Raw genomic sequence first — 8021 nt, forward strand, 5'->3', positions numbered from 1 at the left:
GTTTTACCAGACTGTTCAGTGCAAGTGATGCAGCACAGGAGGAGAAAAAACAAAGCTAGCTTATCTTTTGCATACCAGAAGCTCTGCTGAAGTGGACTAGCATTGTTGCAGAGCTGTGTGTGTAAGCGAGGACTGAAGCCCCATGACTTACTGGTGTAAGTAAGTAAACGTGATGGCATTTCCAAAGTGCTGTTTTGAACTTGCTGTCTTGGTTAGGCTGTTGCTGAAATCAAGGAGTGTCTAAACCTAGTTTAAAAACACAGTGACTTAACTAAATTTGCTTTCTCCATCTGGCTATTCTTTCACAACCCAGAGCTTTGATCTTTCCTCAATGACCTGTTAATGTCATCAAGACCAAAGCAACACTTCCTCACTGTGAAAGACAGAATAATGTACTGAGGATTCACCGTCATCTGTATTCAAAATCTATTTTAACTGAATTTAGTTGTATCATGAATCTGACTTAAGCATGATGAAGTCCCATCACCAGCATATCCTCACACATTCTTGCCAGACTCAAGGTTTAACATAGGCGCAATTTCACACTTTAGGGCATGAGAGAGTTTGCTCATGCCCACAACACCAAGCAGGAACAGTTATCCTGGTTTTGTTTATTTACAATCGCAAACATTTTTGTGTGCACTTATTTAGTTTTTTACCTTGCTTACGGCAGATCAATTATCTTTGTCCTCAACTATCCAAATCTCAGCCCTGGATAAGCACATCAGGCTCAGTTCCTAACACTGGTCCATCAATCCATAACTTGGTGTAGCCTCACTGAAGCCTGTAGCTTTATGCAAGCTGAAACCCAGTATTAACAGAACATATACAATGTAAGTTTGAGCCAACCTTAATTCTCTGCATACCTTGGACTTTGCTAGCTAATACATAAACATGGACACGTAGAGTAAAAGCTAAGTGATGCCATGAGAGCTTTGCCAAATTCTTTGCAGGGGATTGCCCAGGGTAAAAGAGTCATTGGATTTATATAAGTTTTCAAAGGATCTGACTGAAATCCTGGTACATCTCTTGTGCTCTTTAGTGATAAAAAACCCCGCAAAACCAACCAACCAACCAAACACAAACCAAAAAAAAACCAGAAAAGTAACATCTGAAGAACTTATCAGCGAGTTAGTGTTTCCAAACACTAACTGTCAAGTGCTGGTTTACTACCAAGTAAGGTTTCATTGACTGTACCACAGAAGAAAAGGTAAAATCAATGTCCAGAAAGCCAATGGAAATATGTGTTCAAAAAATTATTATATTCCTAGGTGATTGCTCTACATGACCTAAAGAGAAAGAAAGGAAGAGGAACCAGAAGAGCCAATGGTATACATTTTTTCATACTGCTGTAAATTAACGGAAGACCTCTTTCAAGAGAGAAAACTAGTCCATCTACCAGAACACTGCAAACTACTGGGCTGATTTCCTGCCAGCTAACCAGTCACTACAGTTCATCCTCTTGGCCACATGATGGCAATGTTGATCCACATAATGAGCCAAATTTCTTGTCCAATAGAATGCAACGCTAGTCTCCAACGTACCAGATAGAATCTAAAAATCTAGGTCTCCTAGATCAACTTAAAATTCAAAATTCTTGCATTTTAATTTCATGTGATTAAAAAAAATAAAATAAAACCAAAGTGGTCCCATTTGCTCTATATTTACATAAGGGATAGAACAGTTGGGTTGCAGATCTTGGCACGTAATGATATGATTACCCTTGCTATGAGAGGGCTGGGTAATTTCAGTGGTGATTTTGTCAGAGTGGCAGTCTGTCCTTCTGGGAAAACTGATCTTTTCCAGGAAGAGTTAAGGGAAGCCTAAGAAAAGAAAGAAATATTTCCATCTTGCGGTGTTTGTCAGCATCTGAATGTAAATGTTCAGTCAGAACCTCCTGAAATGGTTCTTGGTTCTCAATTCCCAGATTGCAAACTCAACTGTCTGCAAGAGCAGCGCTGCCCTGCAGCAGTAACATGTGGCTCTGAAGGTTTCACTGGCAAAAGGTTTAAACAACAAAAGAAAAAGTCTTCAGTGAAAAAGACTGGTATAAACATTCTCCAAAAATGAGGTTTGTTCCTCATCCCTTTACAAGTATTTGAATCCAGCATAGCCTGTACATAGGAAAAACTATGCATCAAGAAAAGCCCAAGAAATAACTATGCGTCAAGAATAGTCCAGTGCTGAGCTCCTACATATGGCAATGGTTGCCCTCTAGTCAGCCCCAATTCTTCAGCCTAACCCTCAAGGAAAGAGTCCCACAGTCTAGAAGCTAAAGGTGGGAGGGGAAATTGCAAAGCCTAAATTTTCCCACTTGATCCAAAGAGGATTTTCCAGACTGTCTCAGCAAACAGAAAAGAAAACAAACAAAAAATAAATCAAAACAAAACAAACAAACAAGCAAACCCACCAACACCAAAACTGTCACTTTCAAGGAGTACACCTTACTTGTGTTCTCAGAATCAAAGAACACGCCAGATCCCAACTCATGTGTTAAGAAGCCTTGTGTGGAAAAAACTATCCATATCTGTTGACCACAGGAGCTAGGAAGCCTAGCTGTTGTAAACTATTCCATTGGGTGCCCATGTAAAGCCTTATTAGCTTGAAAGAAATGAGTCAAGCAGGAGAGCAAGGCAAGAGGGAGAGAAAGGACAGCTTGCTTTGTGGCTCGGGGATTTTTTTTAAATTATCAGCAATTCTTGCCTACCACCAAGAAAAATCACCTCTCAGAAGTCATTTGTGTGTCTTTAAGTCTTTAAAAGAAGCAAAGAAAACATCTTCTATTAAAAATTTTAGTGTTCACGTGCGAAAGTGCCACTGTGGTCATGATGAACTAAGAACGAAAGCAAGGCAAGGATTATATCAAGTTATACATTTAAGCCTCATTCTTTAGACCAACTGATATAGCTGGAAATAACCAGCGAGGTCTGCACTATGCAAGACTTCTTCTGTCTATATTCATTGTGCTTGAATCCTAGCTCGATGCTGCAGTACAGAAGAGAGGTATTTTATTAAAATATTTATTACTTCCTGCTTTCTTGAAACCTAATACTTATATATTACCCTCAGAGCCACATGAAGATTTCCCATACATTAACAAGCTATCAACAGTAAAGATAGCCCCAATGCCCGATTGCAACTGGACTGGCACACCTCCTGCTCTTCAGTGCCTGGAGAAGAGTACCAGAACAAGGGATCTCTTTTAGAAGCAACGAGACAGTGCCTGCAGACTGACAGAGTTGGTTTACTTGTGGACTCCTAAATCCCAGTGTTTTGTGAGGTCTCATTTTTCTTCAAACTTTTTTTTTCCAAGCTTTGAGGTTGGCTGAACCGCTGTTTAGCTGAGGCAGTTCTAAAATGCTTATTGTTAACTAGAAGCTAAAACCAAAGTCCCTTGCTGGGAGATCTTTCTAGATCATTTCTAGACCCAGAATTAAAAGTCGGATCTCCACAGTTCAGATTTTGATCAGCTGATGACAGAGGAATCTTTGATGCCTGTCTCCTTGTTTTGATCCTGTCTCTTGCCCCATCCAAGGACACAGAGTTTAGTCAGCTGAGCTGGGAACCCAGCTGGGCTCTGCATCGGCCCTGGGAGATGCCAAGAGCATAACAAGCCACGCCGCTTCCCTGTGTGTTCCGTCGGGGAGACAGCGGCCTTTACAGCCAGCCGGGACTGGGGTGTGGATGGTGGTGGTGGGGTTACGTTCACACCCTCGAGCCCCCATCAGGCTGCAGGCGCTTGACAGACCCTGTCTGCCCGCGGGGAACCCAGGCAGCAGCCCCCAGGGAGCGGGGAAACGGCACTGCTGCGACTCCTGTTCAGTCCGCCGCCCCTCGGCGGGCCCGACGGCTGGAGCCGCTGCAGATCAAAGGCTGCCCAAGACACCGAGCAAACCTAGCAGAGATGGCAGCTCCCAGCCACTTCGCTGTTTGTCTGGGAAACAATAGGAAAGCCTTTGCCAAGCTGGAGAGACTTTTTTTTTTCTAATGCGAGGTAGCCAGGAAAAGAAAAGTACGGGAGACGGAGAGGAGCAGAGCAAAGACGTGTCTCCCTACGGAGCCACGACCCGGCGCTTCTTCTCCAGCCCTCTCCCTCAGGTGAAGCACGAACCCCGAGGGCTCGGGGTCTAGAGAGGGTGCGGAGTGGGACAGACGTGGTGCCACACCTGGGAGTTGTGGGACCAAGAGAGCGATGTGTCTGCAGCCCCGGGAACGGGTCCGTCGGTCCCCGTAAGGGCCGAGGCGATGCCCAGCCCTCCCCGGGCATGCAGCCTTGGGCCCCGGAGGAGCGCTAGGAAACCGGAGGTTTGCAAGAGACGCGCCGAAAATGCCGTCGATGGGGCGCTGGAAACATGCTCCCGGCGCGGGTGGGGGCCAGGGCATCGCCCCCGCCTCTGCATCGCAGCCTCCTCCCCGACGGGGTGCGGGCGAGCCCCGGGGGCTGGCGGCTGCGCCCCGGGACTGCTGCTGCCTCCCTAGATCTGTCGCTGCTGGCTCCAGAAAAAGCTGTCCAAGTCCTGTTGTCTGGAACGGCTCCTGAGCTGCGGGATCCGCGTCCAAAAATGTTGAGCAATACCGCGGACAGCCAAAAAGCCATTTCCTACTTGCTCCTAGGACTTTTCCAGGGGACTCCAGCCTGGCAGAGGCTGGCAAGTTTGCAACTCCGCGCTTAACAAAATCCAAAAGTTGGCCGCGAAGACTTTGCCCTCCCCCCGGGGTAGGAGGCAGTGCGGTCCAGCAATCCGGCGGGACATGCGGCAGGGCTGGCGCTCCCGTTGCGAGAGGGACTGTAAGCTGGAAAATCTCCAGGTACCAGCCCTGCCTAAATTCAGCATCTTCCCTGTTGCTGAGACATATAAAAAAAAGACGGGGCTCGCAGGGATGGAGATCGGGTCGCCTTGGGGGTGTTGTGTACGTGCTCGGGATCTCGGGGCATTTTAGGCTACCGGGTCAGGGGGAATGAGGTGAGAAAGGGGGTCTGAAGAGGGGAAGGTAGTGAAAAACAAAGGGTGGGGGAAGGGACGGGTGAGCAGCGGGGTGAAGGAAGCGAGGGATGCGAGAAGAGAGGGAGCCGCTTACTTTGTCGGTGCGCTTTCCCACTTTCCCCCCCACGGGGCGGACACCGCCGCTGCCCACGGAGCCCCGGCAGGTCGCTCCCACCCCCGCGGCAGGAATGCGGCGCGGTGGCCCCCGCCGTCCCAATGTGTTTGTCATTAGCGCTGCCCGCGCTCCTCGCCGCCGCACCCCGACGGCCGGCGCAGCGCCGGCTCCCCGCTCCCCTCCACGGGGCCGCCAGCGCCCGCCGACTGCGCCCTGCGGGAAGAAGCCCCACGCCTATCTCAGAGCATCGAGGGGGAAAAAAAAGGGAAAAAAAAGAAAAAAAAAAAAAAAAGAAAAAAAGATACCCCCCTGACAAATAAATAAAGAAAAAATAACAAGATAAATCAGGAAAAAAAGTGGGAGTAAAGGTGTAAAAAAAGAAAAAGGTGGGGAAACTGCTCCTCACCTCTTACCTTCTCCTTTACAATCCGCAGCCCCAATCCTGCAGATTGTAAAACATCCAAAATATGTCCACGTCTTTTGTGACTTTCCCCGCTCAGCCGCGCTCTTTCCCTCCCGCTTGCCCTCCCTCCCGATCTGACTGTAATGGTCTCACAAACCGCGTTCCGTAATTGATTCAATGTTATAGTCCATCCTTCCAAAACTAATCATTTGCTTTAAGTAAATAGCTGTCAGGAAATGAAGCCCCCCTCAGGCCCCTTCAGAATAAGAGCTGTCCTGGCTCGCCCGGCGCCCCCAGCCCCGCGGCCGGAGGCGGGCGCGCCGGCGGGAGGCTCTTACGCAGGCAGGGGGGCCAGTCTCTGCCTCCAGATTTCACCAGTCTCGCAGGGGAGGGGGAGGTTAGCCATATGGCAGGGGCGAGGGGGAGGAAAGGGGGAAGCGGGGAGTTTTTGCGCTGCAGGGGGAGAAAATAAAAAAAAATAAAAAAAAAAAAAAAAAAACCAACCCAAAAAACTTTTATGAAAACTCAGAGAGCTCCCAGTTTCATGAATGAGCCTCAGACCCTCCAGGACGGTGGGTCTGGTGCCTAGCTCGATGTCCACGGTCACAATGCGAGTTTATGGACGGGGAGTTTGATCTGGAAACGAATTCGCGGCTTCCTCCTGTCCTTTGTACACCGCTGAGCTCGGGCTTGGGCTAGAGAGATGGATGGACGGCCGTGAGCCAGCCAGGAGCAGGAAGCACTGAGAGAGAGAGGGAGAGACGAATTACTAACATTTATGAATGAAAGACACAACGAAAGGTAACCTTCAGCAGGAGCCAGCCCCCCCGAACCCCGCAGCTCCGACGGGACCGAGAACGCTCTTCTCTTCGTCTCTGCCTTCGCTTTTCCCAGCGCAAACAGACCCTAGTAATAACCTAATCAGGGGCACGGCAAGGGCCAGAGGTGCCGGCGGAGGCGCGGGCAGTGCACGTCCGAGCCCGTCCTGTTTGAACACGCTCCAGACGGAGCTTTGATCCCCGCCGGGGAATCAGCGCTGGGTGTCTCTGCTTTGTTGGCCGTCGCTATCTGCTGGCGATAAGGGGTGGCCGAGGGAGCTGCCGGGGAGCTGCCCTTGCCGTCCTCCTGCTGTAGGCTCCGTGCGGAGCGAGGCGAGCGCGGCCGGCGGGACGAGGCGATGCGGCGGCCGCGGGAAAGGGGGCAGTGCAGCCCCAGGAACGGAGCGGAGCGGAGCGGAGCGGGTCCCTGCGCGCCTCCTGCCTCCTGGGGAGGGTACCGGCCCCAGATCAGCGCCCCAGGGCTTCTCCTGCTTCCTCCCCTCCCCAATCTGGCATCACCATCACCCGCATCTCTTTTTCCCTTTCAATATTAAACAAAAGAAAAGTTTGTTCTCAAAGTCAAGAGCCAGGATCCAGTGGTTTTTCTCTTTACTAAGTGAAGCAGAATTAAGCTTCTGAAGCGAAGATGCCCCGGAGGGAATGGGTACAGAAACGAGAACCGACTCCCATGGAACCGCGCTCAGGCTGGGGTACCCCTGGCTGGGCTCGCAGGGTCCCCGGTGGCGCTCCCGACCCTTTGCACGCCCTCCACTAGTGCATCCACGGCTCGGGTGAGTGCACAACCCCGCTATTGCTTCCACATGTTCCTCCAGGAAATCATCGGAGTCAGAACTGTGAGCAGCCCCTGGTCGGAATGCTAACAGGATACCGTAATGCTTGTGAATAAACAACAGGCTCCCAAGTGAGTCAAAAGTATGGCAAAAAAAAAAAAAATCCCCCAAAACCAAAACAAAATAAACCAAAATCCAAAACTAAACAACCAAAAACAACACGGGGGGGAAAAACTCACACTGCACCCTGGAACTCTGCATCTGGGAGGGCGAGCGTACCTAGTAGCCTGAACCCCTTAATTTGTGGAGGGAAATGTTCTATCATGACTTGGATCAGAGCTGTGAGGTCTCGCAAATATAAACCCCGCGAAGATGAGCGTCAACTGTCTGTGCGCCCCGAGGCGATCTTGCAGGATTCGGTCCTTGATGTATCGGCGTGAGCGTGTCTGGTTTAACGTGCGGGGCAGAGGTAGTGATTCCTGGCGAAGTATCATCAGGATGGGATGTAATGCGAGAGTTACTCTTGCGAAAAGAAAGGAGCAAAATGAAAGGGGAGGAGGCGCCTTCTGGTTGCAATTACCTGGCTCATTTGAATAATGCCTTTGTCGTGATCATTATCGAGAGGTCGTTAACGGCTTCCACGTGGGATCTCACAAGACCCAAAGAAAAATAAAAATTGCAAACTGAGGGACTGGCAGAGCTGCCTGCCAGGCCAGGCTGGCGCTGCAGGCGGGGACCCGACGGCTTTGCGGGGACAGAGACGGCAGTGTCCCGTCGCCCAGACCCCCTTCTGGGGAGCGGTGATACTTTTCCCTTCCCTACGCTAAGGGCCCGGCTGCGCCGTCCCCATGCCCGCCGCCCCGACAAGGACCGAGCCGGCGGGAGGTGGGCTCCGCCGCTTCTCGTCGT

The 8021-nt window shown here is 50.4% G+C and overlaps 1 protein-coding gene and 1 long non-coding RNA gene across 4 annotated transcripts in view; both read right to left on the reverse strand.

The window, feature by feature from the left end:
• PDGFRA (platelet derived growth factor receptor alpha) overlaps positions 1–5683 on the reverse strand; it is a 34629-nt gene extending 28946 nt beyond the window's left edge. Inside the window, exons 1-2 of one of the 3 annotated variants that reach the window (XM_064653951.1) lie at positions 5514–5683; positions 1722–1823 (exon numbers count right to left, since the gene is read on the reverse strand). The gene's annotated coding sequence lies outside the window, so the exon portion shown is untranslated. Of the gene's footprint in view, positions 1–1721; positions 1824–5506 lie in introns of all 3 variants that reach the window. The other 2 variants (XM_064653952.1, XM_064653950.1) reach the window with 2 other exon arrangements.
• A 294-nt stretch (positions 5684–5977) lies between these two features.
• Positions 5978–7805, reverse strand: LOC135413806 (uncharacterized). The gene is made up of 2 exons (XR_010430388.1): positions 7693–7805; positions 5978–6245 (listed from the first exon to the last, which is right to left on the reverse strand). It is a non-coding gene; the product is annotated as an uncharacterized LOC135413806 (long non-coding RNA).
• Between the last annotated feature and the right edge of the window lie 216 nt (positions 7806–8021).

This window comes from Pseudopipra pipra, chromosome 4, assembly GCF_036250125.1.
Source record: "Pseudopipra pipra isolate bDixPip1 chromosome 4, bDixPip1.hap1, whole genome shotgun sequence".
NCBI classification, from domain to species: Eukaryota; Metazoa; Chordata; class Aves; order Passeriformes; family Pipridae; genus Pseudopipra; species Pseudopipra pipra.